Source organism: Salmo salar, chromosome 12 (assembly GCF_965601325.2).
Source record: "Salmo salar chromosome 12, fSalSal1, whole genome shotgun sequence".
Classification (NCBI taxonomy): domain Eukaryota; kingdom Metazoa; phylum Chordata; class Actinopteri; order Salmoniformes; family Salmonidae; genus Salmo; species Salmo salar.
In genome coordinates this window covers 82,640,207-82,654,991 of record NC_138302.1, presented here as the reverse complement: position 1 = coordinate 82,654,991, position 14,785 = coordinate 82,640,207, and the positions used below count along the sequence as shown (strand labels likewise).

General features: G+C 40.1%; 1 protein-coding gene across 2 annotated transcripts in view; it reads left to right on the top strand.

The window, feature by feature from the left end:
• LOC106565798 (cadherin-4-like) overlaps positions 1 to 14,785 on the top strand; it is a 381,738-nt gene that overhangs the window by 164,250 nt on the left and 202,703 nt on the right. The window lies entirely within an intron of this gene.

Below are 14,785 nucleotides of genomic sequence, written 5' to 3'. Positions count from 1 at the left end.
TGCATGTACAGGCAGTGCTTGACTTGGGATGAAAGAGGTGCGGGACTTTTTTTTCAAGTGGTGCGGGTCTTTTTTCAAGAGGTGCGGGTCTTTTTTTTCAAGTCGGTTCATTTGACTATGTTCACAGAAATTCACAAATAACATTAAGCTATAGAGATCTCTGATTATTCACTGTTAAGGGTTCATACACATTTTGACAGATGGAATTTCATGGCTTTTCCATGACTTCTAACCAAATTTCAATGACCAATAATTGGTGGCGTCTCTATGTAGCCTACATGAAAAAGTTACATAAATGTGGTATTGACACTAGAAGGCTGTTGGTCTCTGATCCCATTTAGGCCTGCTATCTCCTGCCGTTGTGCCATTAATCAAGGCACTTAACCCCCACAAAGTAGAATAACTGCACTGTTATGCTACTGTATAAAACAAGTGGTCAACCATCCATCTGGAGAGTTACTGGGTGTGCAGGCTTTTGATCCAGCCCTGAAACACACCGAGTCTGCTTATCAAGGTTCTGTTGACCAGCTGATGTTTAGACTACAATGTGGTGTTAGAGCGGAGCTTGAACAAAAGCCTGCGCACCCAGTACACTCTAAAACATGTTGGGTTGTTTGCTTGACCCAACTGCTGGTTTGCAGGCATTGGGTTACTTAGTCGGGTTGTTTTCTTTAAAAACGGTTGGGTTATTGATGCTGGGTGCTTGGTTATTGAGGTATGATCCAGCGGATCAGAAGACTGGAAATAGTTCCAGTTCCTGTTCATCATAGTTCCAGTTCCCGTTCATCATAGTTCCAGTTCCTGTTCATCTGTTCTGTTGCATAGTTATCATATTTTAAGGTCGAACAATATCGCTTCAATATCACTGACGGATTTTTATGAGTTTGCTAAAAGCCTATGTAAATCCCATTGTTGACATACAATAAGGTGGTACAGTATAGCTTATTAGGCAATGAAATGGTATACCTTATATTTAATAAATAAGAGTAATATTATAGACGAATGTGTAAAGACAAATATTATAAACATTTGAATTTGCAGTATGTAAACTTAACATGAACTTGCTGAACAGGATGACATTTTCATGACCATAAGAACCTTCATTCGACAACTTGCTCATTCAGGTATGGCACATTCTCAATGTGCGCATTCTCAAACTCGAAGTCTACAGGCACCCATACACCGGATTCACAGACTAGCGGAATCAGGATATAAATGTCACCTCTCCATAGCTATTAAATACAGATCCCATCTTCATTCCGCTTTGATCAATCTTTTTTTGACGCTGTGTGAGAATCCAGTCCAGCGATAGGCTACTTTGTTTTATAGAGCTGCGCAGTTCCCCAAAAATTGGATGTGCTGGTATGCCGCTCCGGACAGCTCTGGCCCAAATCAAGCACTGTGTACAGGATATATTCACTCTGCCCTATTTAGCCTATTGGCCTTCTTTGTCTCTAATGATTTCATCTTTCATCTCCTGCCCACTGTCTCTTTGTCTTTATACAACTGACTATAATGGGCTTCATTTCATCTCCACATGGTCCATAGAAGGACAGAGCAGAGAGAGCAGCTATGTGATCTCTGAGAGGGGGAGGAAGACAGAGGGAATAGGGCATGATTTCTCTCTTGCCTTTCCGTCACCTATCACCTATCAAATAATTTGAATGATACTGTATTTCAGAGGGAGAGAGGTATGAAATAAGTAATAAAAGGGAAGGAGTGAAAGGCAGATGAAAGAGTGAGAGAAGATAGAGTTAAGCCAAGGTTTCTGTGCCCTTGGCTCTTTGTACACTGCTGCTAGGAGGCAGCGGGGGGAGAGGAAGAGAGCGACCCAGCTTATCACTATCTTATGCTAACTAAAGCACATGGCCTACCACACACTGCTGACCAGGTGTGAATGCATGTGAGTGGTACGCTTGATTGAATGTGTCAGTGTCAGTGACTATAGGACCTAGGCCTTCAGAGAGACCAAAAATCTTTCAATACGTTGTGTCAAACAAAAAAAATACAAAAATAACAGAAAACATAGCATCACTTAATGTGTCCGACATCATATCTTCTGTAGTCAGACCATTCTGGTTCTAGTGAAGGAGGAGCAATACTTTTTGATGACATTATGAATGAATCAAACAGGCCTGGCCGTGTTTTGGGCTCCCGCACACAGAGACAGAACCGGCATGGACACAACATGGCACACAGCATAAAATAATGCACAGTTTACACAATTTATGGCAGCCACTATCCCAGTATCACACTATCACCAATAGCGACAACAACAGTGCCACATCAAAGATGACAGGCTCATGGTGCTGAAAGGACAGCGACTGTAATACCTGTGCACTCCATGGCGCTGAAGAAGAGCCAATTTTAGTCAAACACAGACATGGCTGATAGACAGACTACAGCAGTCACACGCAGCATCAAAAATGTTAGAGAATAAGCAGCCCGTTCACTCCATTATGATAATTTGAAAAGAAAGTTTGAAAGTTAATCTTGAAAAGAATGATGCTAACAAATTAGCAACCACATCCACCTTGAACTAGATAACAGCTGCTGTAGCCGCCTGTCGCCATTGTTACACTACTACAACACAAGCTAGCTAACATTCTCACACTACTACAACACAAGCTAGCTAACATATTCACACTACTACAACACAAGCTAGTTACCATTGTCACACTACTACAATACAAGCAAGCTAACATTATTAGTGTTAGCATGAGAAAACTACTGTTAGTGACACTGACTATTTTCTCTTGCGATTCTATTTCGTCTTCTTCATCTTCTTCTTATTCTACATTAAAAATGTTTTGTCAGATATTATTCATCCTAAGCAAACACATTTTTTACATGAATGATACATTGGAGATAATATAAGACAAGTACCGGAAACAATAGAACACTATGAAATATCTGGGAATCCAGGCCTGCTATTCATAGCTGACTTTGAAAAGGCCTTTGATAAAGTACGACTGGAGTTTATATATAAATGCATGGAATATTTCAATTTTGGAGAATCTCTTATAAAATGGGTTAAAGTTATGTACAGTAACTCTAGGTGTAAAATAGTAAATAATGGCTCCATCTCAGAAAGTTTTAAACTGTCAAGAGGAATAAAACAAGGTTGTCCACTATCGGCATATCTATTTATTATTGCCATCGAAATGTTAGCTGTTAAAATCAGATCCAGCAATAATATTAAGGGATTAGAAATCCAGAGCTTAAAAACAATGGTGTCATTGTACACTGATGATTCAAGTTTTCTTTTAAATCCACAATTAGAATCCCTCCACAGCCTCATAGAGGATCTAGATACTTTTTCTAACCTCTCTGGATCAAAACCAAATTATCATAAGTGTACTATATTACGTATTGGATCACAAACCAATACAACTTTTACGTTACCATTTCATTTTCAATAAAATGGTCTGACAGGGATGTGGACATACTCGGTATACATATCCTGAAATAATGAAATTATCTCACTCCAATAAAATTTAATAGAAAGTTTGCAAAAATAGATAAGATCTTGCTCTCTGGAAAGGAAAATACCTGTCTATTTGTGGACAAATCACCCTGATTAACTATTTAGTCATATCACAGTTTACCTATTTTCTAAAGGTTATGCCTACACCTAGCGACCTGTATTTTTAATTATATAAGCAAAAAATATTCGATTTGATTTGGAATGGCAAGCCAGACAAAATTAAAAGGGCCTATTTATATAATGAATATGAATTTGGAGGGTAGAAATTATTAAACATTAAAGCATTAGACGTCTCACTAAAGGCATACACAAGTTATACTTAAATCTGAATTGGTTCTCTAGCAAATTAGTAAGAATGTGTCGCCCCATGTTCAAGGATGTCCTTTTTCCCTTTATTCAGATTACAACTGCTCACTTTCGGTTATTTAAAAACAAAATTATCTCCAAAATATCATTATTTTTTAAACAAGCCATGGAAAGTTGGTTGCAATTTCAGTTTAATCCACCAGAAAAGACAGAATACAACAAATATTGTGGTTAAACTCAAATATGCTAATTGATCCAAAAATAAAAAGTGTATTGATAAAATGTTTAAAAAAGGTATAATCTTTGTAAATTATATCATAAATAGGACTGGTCGAGTTATGTCACTCATGCCGCTAACACAAATATATGGAAATGTCTACTCTACCCAAAATTACAACCAACTATTTGCAGCATTACCACAAAAATGGAAGAGGCAAATGGAAGGGGGATAAAGTAAGGAACTTGTCTGACGGCCCTGCATTAAGAACAAAATTGGTTAAAGAAAATTGTGATAAATATAGATATACCAGTTTCATTTAAGGACCAAGAAATGGACAGCTGTGCCATACAGATTGCAAAATAGTTGGGAAGAGATTTTCACTGTACCGATTCCATGGCATATGGTTTATGAATTGACACGCAAGACGACACCAGATTCAAAACTTTGAATTTTTTTATTTAAATTATTATACAAAATTCTTGCAACCAATAGAATGCTATATATATATATATGTGTGTGATACAACCTTCCCAGCTCTGCAGATTTTGCTGTGAGGAGGCAGTCATTAAATATTTTATTTTGGTACTGTCCATATGTAGCTCGTTTTTGGTCACAGGTCCAGGAATAGCTGAAGAATTGCAACATTTACCTGGAGCTTACACTGCAGATAGCAATAACTTTAATTTACAATCTGTAGAAACTATGAGATTGAAAAGGTTCATAACTTTAGTGAAGCATCACAGGACAGTAGAAAAATAAATTGCGAACAGAAATCCAATATGGATGGTGTTAAGAGATAGATGAGAGGGGTTGAATGGAGCTGAAGGGTGGAACTAATAACAACAAGAAGCAAATGTAAAACATACTGTGTCTGTAAAATGTATATAGGTTCCGAACTTTTGTGAAATAGCACAGTTACAAATATATGGCAAATAGAAATCAAACTGAATGGACATCAGAAATAGAGGAAGGCCAGGACTAAAAACAAAGACAATTGTAAACTAGATTGTGTCCATAAAATGTATATAGTATGTATAAGCTGGAGGTAGAAACCTATGTGTTATTCACAAAATCTTTAGACCACACTATCTACCAAGAGAGTTCTCATCTATATTATTCGTAGCTGTCTATTTACCACCACAGACCGATGCTGGCACTAAGACCACACTCAACTCTATAAGGCCATAAGCAAACAAGAAAATTCTCACCCAGGAGTGGCGCTCCTAGTGGCCGGGGACTTTAATGCAGGCAAACTTAAATCAGTTTTACCAAATTTTTACCAGCATGTTACATGTGCAACCAGAGGGAAAAAAACCCTAGACCACCTTTACTCCACACACAGAGATGCATACAAAGCTCTCCCCTGCCCTATATTTGGAAAATCTAACCATAATTATATCCTCCTGATTCCTGCTTACAAGCAAAAACTAAAGCAGGAAGTAAAGTGGTTGCTCCACTAAAAGTTTTGCGATTATGCTGCGGTACTTAGAGGTAATTTGTGGTTTAGTACGGTACCCTGCGTCACAACTTCATTGCTCCAGACCAGCGCAAGGGGGAGTTAGAGCACTGATTATGCTTTTGGGTCCTACTGTGTCTCTAACTGACAATGAATGGGTGACATAAACCTAAATAGAAACTGATAATTGTGCACGACATCAGTATTACTTACTAAAACTGTTGTTACACTAAGGTGTTCATTATTTATTTATTTTGTTAGGATTATTTTGCTCTTACTGTAGTACTGTAGGCCACTCCCAACAGGTCACATTGTACAGTGCCTGAGTGGTGCAATGGTCTAACACACTGCATACACTGGTTCCTCCTTTAAAAGTTGCGAGCTTGCACCGCGGGACTAAGGAGGTACCAGCGTCACGGCTTCATTGCTCCAGACCATCTCAATGGGGAGTTACAGCACTCATTATGCATTTGGGTCCCGAGGTTTTTATAAGACCAATCATATCGAGTGGTTCCAATGACACATTTTGACACGAGCCACCCATCCCTGGGTGATGATGGCTGACAAAATGTACAATTGAAAGGAATATGTTAGTTAATGTAGAGACAAACGTTTGTACATATTCTTTTGTCGAAGTTAATTTACGAAAATCGCTATTTAGCAAGTTATCTGACTAGCTAACATTAGCCAGCTAGCTAGTGTTGGGAGAATGAATTTGTAATTTGTGTTGTTTAATGTTTTAGGGACTCCTGAGAAAACCAGCAAATTAGTCTGTCGTCTTGTGAAACAATGGATGTAAAGAATCTAGCTAAAGCATTTACTGCAAATGTAATGTACAATTGTGTAAGCTTGCCTTGTAATGCAGCTGAAGTAACATAGCTAACTATTTACTTTCTTATTGTGTAGCGGAGGATAAAAATAACTGTATGCCTATGGATGTGTAACTAGCTACAGTATGTATCCAATCTGTGTATGGATGCTAAAACGTTAGGTTCTGAACTAATATTCATACCAATCTATGAACCTCAGTTGTTGTATCAACTTCAAGTCTGAAGGGCATTATTGAAGCCTATGTGTAACCAGTGTGAAATGGCTAGCTAGTTAGCGGGGTGTGCGCTAATCGCGTTTCAATCGGTGACGTCACTTGCTCTGAGACCTTTACGTAGTTGTTCCCCTTGCTCTGCAAAAGCTGCGGCTTTTGTGGAGAGATGGGTAACAATGCTTCAAGGGTGGCTGTTGTCGGTGTGTGCAGAGGGTCCCTAGTTCGAGGCGAGGAGACGGAAGCTATACTGTTACATATGGATAGAGTAGAATATAATAACTTTATTGTGCCAAGGACTTCCTTTGTTTCAGAAAAAAGTTGCTTTCAGAACAATTATTTTTGATTGAAAATAAAAAAGATTTTGCTCTCGACAAAAAGACACAAATGTACTTCCATAGCATATAACAATTTGCCTGTGAATAACCACACCTTCATACAAACGTGCTACTGTATGCAGAATTCTTGACGCACAACCGAAGATGCTGCCATATCCTGCCAGCACGCCCACAAGTGAGCCACTCAGGAGCAGAATGATGACGCGTGGAAGAGGGAAAGGAATGAGATAGGTACAACAATTTGTTGCAAATTGGGGAGGGGGGCTAATAGCTGAACAATTCAACCTTTACTAAAGAATAGTCTAATAGCCGAGCTAGGTGTGAAACCCCCCCATCACAGACCAGATTTGCCCTAACGACCAAGGGGTAGCTTGCTACTCAATGAATAAAGTAATTACTTTTCAAATAAGTTACCTTACATGTTATGATGGCTGACAATTTGTTAGCTACGCTGTCCTTACAAATCACATAGCATATCATTACAGCAGTATATACCGGTATGTTAGCTAGCTACCTAATGTTAGTAGTTATACATCAAACTTGCCAGTATATTAACTATAGGCTATTTAATTACCCAACATTTATTGACTTGATTATTCTCGTCATTCTTAGCTTAGCTAAATGGTATAGTCGTTGTGCTTTCTCAATGGACATTTGGGTGCTTTCGTAAATTCGCTCTGGCTATCTATATGCTGGACAATGGAACGAGTCAAAATTCACCCAAGGCTGAAAAACGGCTTATGAAGTTGGCTAAAATGGAACACTGATGCGAGCCCATAGCAAATGAATGGAATCAAACATTCGCAGAGCCTGTTTTGACTGGTGATGCTTAGAATTCCATAAAAAAATGTATCCCTTTTTATTTTACCACTACAATCTGTTCATTGGACGAAACTGTGTAGAAAGTAAACAGCCGCACCTCGATGGTGTCAACTGTACTTATGTCTGCGTAATGAAAAAGTAGGGAAAAAATAAAAATGTATGACTATTTCTGGTCTAGCGATCGATGACAAACGAGCTCGCTGCCCAGACTTACATAAGTACAAAGAGGAGATTCTCCTGATTAAAATGGTGCCTGTGTAACAGTTTTGCTTTCATCCCTCTCCTCGCCCCTACCTGGGCTCGAACCAGGGACCTCTGCACACATCGACAACAGCCAACCTCGAAGCATCGTTACCCATCGCTCCACAAAAGCGACGGCCCTTGCAGGGCAAGGGGAACAACTACTTCCAGGTCTCAGAGCGAGTGACGTCACCGGTTGAAACGCTATTAGCGCGCACCCCGCTAACTAGCTAGCCATTTCACACCGGTTACACCCGACTTGAAAAAACAAAATATACACAGTGAGATATTTGGCGAAATAGACCGGCATGCCTCTCCATAGGAAAACAATGGGGGGCAAAAAGTATTTTCGGGCTAGCATTTGATGACAACCGAGCTAGCTGCCCAGGCTTACATAATTAGAAAGAGAAGATTCTCAGAGCAAGAGCAACACTTTCAGGGGCATTGCACTAATAATGGCGCTGACTAGGGACAACGTTCCCGCTGTTCTAGCAGGTAGCTGGAGCCTAGATGGAGGGTAGGGGGAGAATTCTATCGTGAAATGTATTTCTAAGTTAGGTTCTAAGTTATTATTATTAATAACCTCCAAAATATTGTTACATATTATCAAGTTGATGGCACAGTCATATAGCCCGGCACCTACATAAAGCTGAGTGACTCACTCATTCATGGCTTTGGATCAAAATAATAAGTACCAACATTCTTTCTGATAGTCTTTAATAAAGAAATGTTTTGGTTATCCTGACCTGGACACCGTGTACAGTATTATAATAGGCTATTAGCAGGACAAGATACCTTTACCAACACCTCTCTGTATTTTGATACTTTGTGGACAGGGCCTCCCCAGTGGCGCAGCTGTCTAAGTCACTGCATCGCAATGCAAAATGCGTTGCTACATATACCCATGCCGGGAGACCAATGAGGCGGCTTTTGGTTTTAATTTAGAATCCTCTATATGTAATTATTGGCGGAGAGTCACGCCGTATTTTTCGATATACTGTAGACCTACCATAGGCGACATGAGTCTCACTAGTGTTGAGTAATGTGCTGTTAAAAGTGGTGTAGGTCTTATTTATTTAAAGAGCATATTGAAGTTAGAAGCAATAGGATTTGAAGCAATAGCCTACAAATATTTTAGCACTGTTTCGTGCTGCTCTGAGACAAGCATGGGGACTGGTCTTGATAAATCATTGAGATTTTTATTTTCACTGAATCTCCGTTTGGGTATTGGTTAGACTAAAATTATGGTGTAGAAATGTTATGCTCTTAGTGTAACCTTTATTTATCTAGGCAAGTCCGTTAAGAACAAATTGTTATTTACAAGGACAGCCTACTAATTCCGGTGTCCCGCGTGCTCACACAACACGGGGATTCTTTAGCTAAATAGCCTAGTACTGTGTAGCCTACGCCCAACCGTCATGTTGTACAGCGCCATATTTTTCGTTCCATCCTAATGGAAACCCAGAGGGCTTTTCGTTTTTCTTGGAATAGAAACACCATAATATTAATCAAATTAATTCAGCAAAATTTCTTAAAATCAGTCCAATATACTATGTTTTTAGAAGAAAAAAAAATTAAAATCTTGTATAGCCACTATTGAAGACAATCAAATGATTTTCAAAGATGCCCTCTGGTGGTCAAACTAGCACTAACTAACATTAATTGTACCAGTGGTTGGCACTTAAATAACGCGCCATAGAATTCTGCGGCACCATGCAAGCTGTGCTGCAGTACGCTGCAACTTTTAAAGGATGAACCACTGTACCAGTGACTCGCTCAATACGGAAGTGGTCAGATGACGCCGATGCTACGCTACAGGACTGTTTTGCTGGAATATGTTCTGGGATTCATCCAATTGCATTGAGGAGTATACCACCTCAGTCATCAGCTTCATCAATAAGTGCATCGACAACATTGTCCCTGCAGTGACCGTATGTACATATCCCACCCAGAAGCCATAGATTACAGCAACCACCCCCTCGGTAGTGACATGTCGTCACTTTTCTTTTTAAATGGTCCTACCCATTGCAAGTAAACATCTGATTGGTTCATTCCATTGTCACTCCAAAATTCTGCTCTAAATCAGTTAAATGGCAGAGGCCTTTTGCCACCATTTTTTTTTTACCCCCTTTTCATGGTATTCAAGTGGTAGTTACAGTTTTGTCTCATTGCTGCGACTCCCGCACGGACTCGGGAGAGGCGAAGGTCGAGAGCCGTGCGTCCTCCGAAACACAAACCAACCAAGCCGCACTGCTTCTTGACACAATGCCCACTTAACCCTGAAGCCAGTCACACCAATGTTTCGGAGGAAACACCCTACACTGTGCAACTGTGTCAGCGTGCACTGCGGCTGGCCCATCACAGGAGTCGCTAGTGCACAATGGGACAATGACATCCCTGCCGGCCAAACCCTCCCCTAACCCGGACATCGCTGGGCCAATTGTGCACCGCCCCATGAGTCTCCCGGCCACGGCAGAGCCTGGACTCGAACCCAGAATCTCTAGTGGCACAGCTAGCACTGTGATGCAGTGCCTTAGACCACTGTGTTTATTATGGGATGTATTAGGTTATGAAATCCGACTTTTTGGATATAATGTTAAAGATACATTAGGCCCCACTGAACCATTCTAAACATTAAGAACCATCTGTCTTGGTAAAATTGATTTTAAAACATAAGGAAGTGAAATGTCATCATCAAAGTGCATTTTCACCCACCCTGGGCAGAGTGGGTGGACACCCTACTCATTGTCAAGTGGCTGGGAACTTTCTCTCTCTGCTTAATTGGCTGTACCAGGAGTCCTAGGTGTAATTGTGTTAAGAGAAAATGTTGAGCCTGGCTGGTTTAAGTGCCTTAATCTGTAGTCTCCGGATTGATAATGTTTTTTCTGGCAGCCGAGCAAATTGTTCAGCCCCATCATCTGCACTGGAAACTGCCTTAACTCTGTCAGGACCGAATGGGGGAGCAAACAACATCAGTAAACACATAGAACATGGAGCCATATATTGCTTAGTGCAAAACAAAACAGCTGAGAGGCTACATTTATTCCCATCTCAGTCCCTTTATGTTCTCTGAATGCTTCATATTCAATTATAAAGGTCATACAGTATTTTGAGATACATCAGACATTCTTCAGTCATTTATTTTTATTTGGAGAGGAATGCATGGGCAATTGACAACTGCAAATATCTTTTCACGGGGCTAATGCAATCCATAAACTATCCATTCTCAGATTGGAACAGTATTGTGTCGAGATTAAAGGTGATTTTCCTCTAGGCTCCCTGATTAATTCTGTGTCTATCCTTGAGAGCAATGTAAAATCATTTGAATCCACAGAAACTCTCTCTTTCATCAGTTCCTCAACAGAAATATCTAGTGTTGCCTTGAAAGTGCTGCTCTCACTGTAGCTTTGAGTAGATGTTTGGGCTGAAAGAGCAGCTAATGGGCTGAGAAATGTCGTCAAACCTACTGCAACAACAGAAGCTAATGTCTCCAGACCCACTGAACAACAACACAATGTCCAGGAGCCCAGGCACTGAAGAAAGAAAACCCCTGGTCCTGCTTTACTTTCATGTGTCAGGAAGGCCATTTCTGTCAGCCTTATTGTGGTGCTGCTCTGCTTTCCAAGTGGCCTGCTGAAATTGCCTAATTGCCTGCTGGAGTGGACTAGCTCCAGGGTCCTGCTATGAAACGTAGGTTGGTGGATCTCTAATACAGCTATCAAGTGATCTGACAGTACTGTATCTAGCTCTAGAGCTCCAGAGCAGACTACAGTGTGGGGGGGAATTCACAGCTCAGTAATATTGACAGAGAGGTTGAAATATGCTGTATGAGCACTGAGGTTGATTTACCTGGACCCCTCCGCCCAGAGAGCGCCTGGTGCTGTTTTTAACACGCTTTGTCGTGTAAATGTTCCACATGCACACATTAATGACGCTCGATAATGTAAGTACATTTTCTTCTCTTTTGGTTTGATCATCTTGCAACATATCTCACACTGTCTGTGGATTTGTGTGGGTTTGCTTTTGGCACTCGCCACCTAAGTGGAAGATATGTTGCTTGATCTTTTGCTCTGGCTTTCTCTGAAATGTGGTGGATTGTTAGGCCTTCTGCCCCTCTTCCCCCTCAATGCCAATTAAAAGTGTTTTTCTCAGCTAGATTTGGAGCTCCTGAAGACAGTCACAGAGAGCAATTGAAGTGAAGTCACTCAGGACGTATGGCAGATGGTTCGGCTTGGAATTTGCAAAGAGAAATGCCTACAAAGCAGGAAACAAACAATCTCGATAATGACAGTCTGTTTGTGTGGAAAGCACCTACTTCCAGCCCAATTTAAATTGTAACCCTGTACTCCCTACCTTTAATTTAAACATACTGTCAAAACTCCAGCCATAGCCTCTTCAGAGGCCTAAGATATGGTGGGGAAAATGCCATACCCATCAGGCACAAAAAAAGTATTGAGACAATAGAAAGCATATCTTAGAGAAAAGCGGCAGCAACAACTTGATCCCATAGCTTAAACTTCAGCTCTCAGTTGTGGGTCCTCACTGAATAGGGACCAGATGTACTATCGGTCCATTTACAAAGACAGGGAGACTCAAAGAGAAGTGAGACACAGAGGAGAAAGCCTAATGGCTGCAAGCTCCAACCTCCCAGCGGGCTGGATTTATCAAACCGGACCCAGAGAAGCTTGATCAGTGAATAACCTACTTTTGGTGATTCAGATGAGAGAGGACAGGAGACCGCGAGGACTAGGGCGTTCTCAGCCATGTGGATTTGTGTCTGGGTTGAAAACATACACACACCAGAAACACGGTGGATATTCTTAATGCTCTATATTCATGTCAATATAAAAGCAATTTCCCCTCATTAGTGGAGTGACTCATTGTAACTCTTCTTTGTTGAGTTTTATAGATCAATATAGCCCAATATTTTAACCTATAATTGGAGTAGAGAGTATTTTAGGAGAAAGAGTTCAGTGTGAACCCACTGGGGCACACTGTCACACATGTAATTTCAACATGGATAATTGGGTAATATTTGGTTGAGGCGTTAATCAATGGGATTACAACATACAGTATTTTCGCCCACTCACCCACTTTAGTTGTCACCCAAATTTCTATCATTGTGCATTCAACTATTTAAAGCACAGAAAAGTTCAAATGGGAATACAAGATCAGATTTTTTATTTTATTTATACAACTGATTAATGTGTTATCACTGTGCTTCATCAACAGCAGAACCAAATTACCTGGATTTACATTAAAACTACATGGTGCAAGTGATCAATGCCGCTTGAGAGTCTGCACAGATTATTACAGCAATTGTGAAGATCTTCACAGACCTGCGACGACCTATGCATGCTATCTTGAACATGCACGCTCTATATGATTACATAAAAATAAATGAATAGCTACAGTAACCATGGATGTTTTAATCATATTAATGTTGAATGTTACATTAGTTTGTTTTACAAAAGTCATATTGAGTTATTTTTGCTTGACAACATTTAAATATCAACATTTAAAGGAGATCTATCTGCTTGGATAGCTCCAGCTGAGCCACTGGCTTAATCCCATTCTTTTTGGGAAGGATGAGTTGGAGATGTGAATCCAACATATAATTTGTTAAAGGGATTCTCCAGAACTTTTGTATACCTTTTAGCCAGTAGTTCTGAAAGTAGCGCTCACGATCCAAAATTGGTTCCCGAACATTGTGTACTTCATCACAAATGTGCAGATATGTCGACCACGTCATTGATCGCTACAGTATCTCTCTCTCTCTCGCTGTACTGTGTGGGCGTTTTGCTACTGTCACCCAAATGGCAACGGGTTGAAGCTCATTGGCTAGAACTTGAAATGCTAGGGGGCTGGCCCATGTGGGGGGGAAATATAGGGAAAATTGTACTGCACATTTTCCAGAAAACCGTTGCTTTGAAACTAGGAATTTCGTGGGTAATTGAGGTAAATTAATTGATTTGATTTATTAAGATGCCCATTAGCCGACGCCAATTGTGACAGTTAATCTTACTGGGATCCTAGACATAACGAAAAAGACATTACAGACAAAATATTTTACAATTTACATACAGTACATACAGCCACACCATTCCTTACCAGATTCAGCTGAGGTCTAGAACTAAAGGCATGATTTGTACCAAATACAATGCTCTTAGTTTTAGAGATGTTAAGGACCAGTTTATTACTGGCCACCCATGCAAAAACAGACTGCAACTCTTTGTTAAGGGATTCAGACTTTATTAGCTGTGGTTGCTGATGCGTATATCATTGAATCATCAGCATTAATGGACTAGGGCTGTCCCCGACTACAAAACATCTTGGTAGACCGAATGTCATCTGTTCTTTCAACCAATCGATTGCTCAAAAGTTTTAAGCATATATTTTTCATATACAGTCCATTTGGAAAGTATTCAAACCCCTTCTCTTTTTCCAAATTTTGTTACGTTACAGCCTTATTCTAAAATGTATCCTCATCAATCCACACATAATACCCCATAATGACAAAGCGAAAACTGTTTTTTTTATAACATTTTTGCTAATGAAAAAATGATTACAAAACATACCTTATTTACATACTGTAAGTATTCAGACCCTTTTCTTTGAGACTCGATAATTGAGCTCAGGTGCATCCTTTTTCCATTGATCATCCTTGAGATGTTTCTACAACTTGATTGGAGTCCACCTGTGATAAATTCAATTGCTTGGACATGATTTGGAAAGACACACACACCTGTCTATACAAGGTCCCACAGTTGACAGTGCTTGTCAGAGCAAAAACCAAGCCATGCGGTTGAAGGATTTGTCCATAGAGCTCCGAGACAGGATTGTGTCTGGGGAAGGGTACCAAAAAATGTCTGAAGCA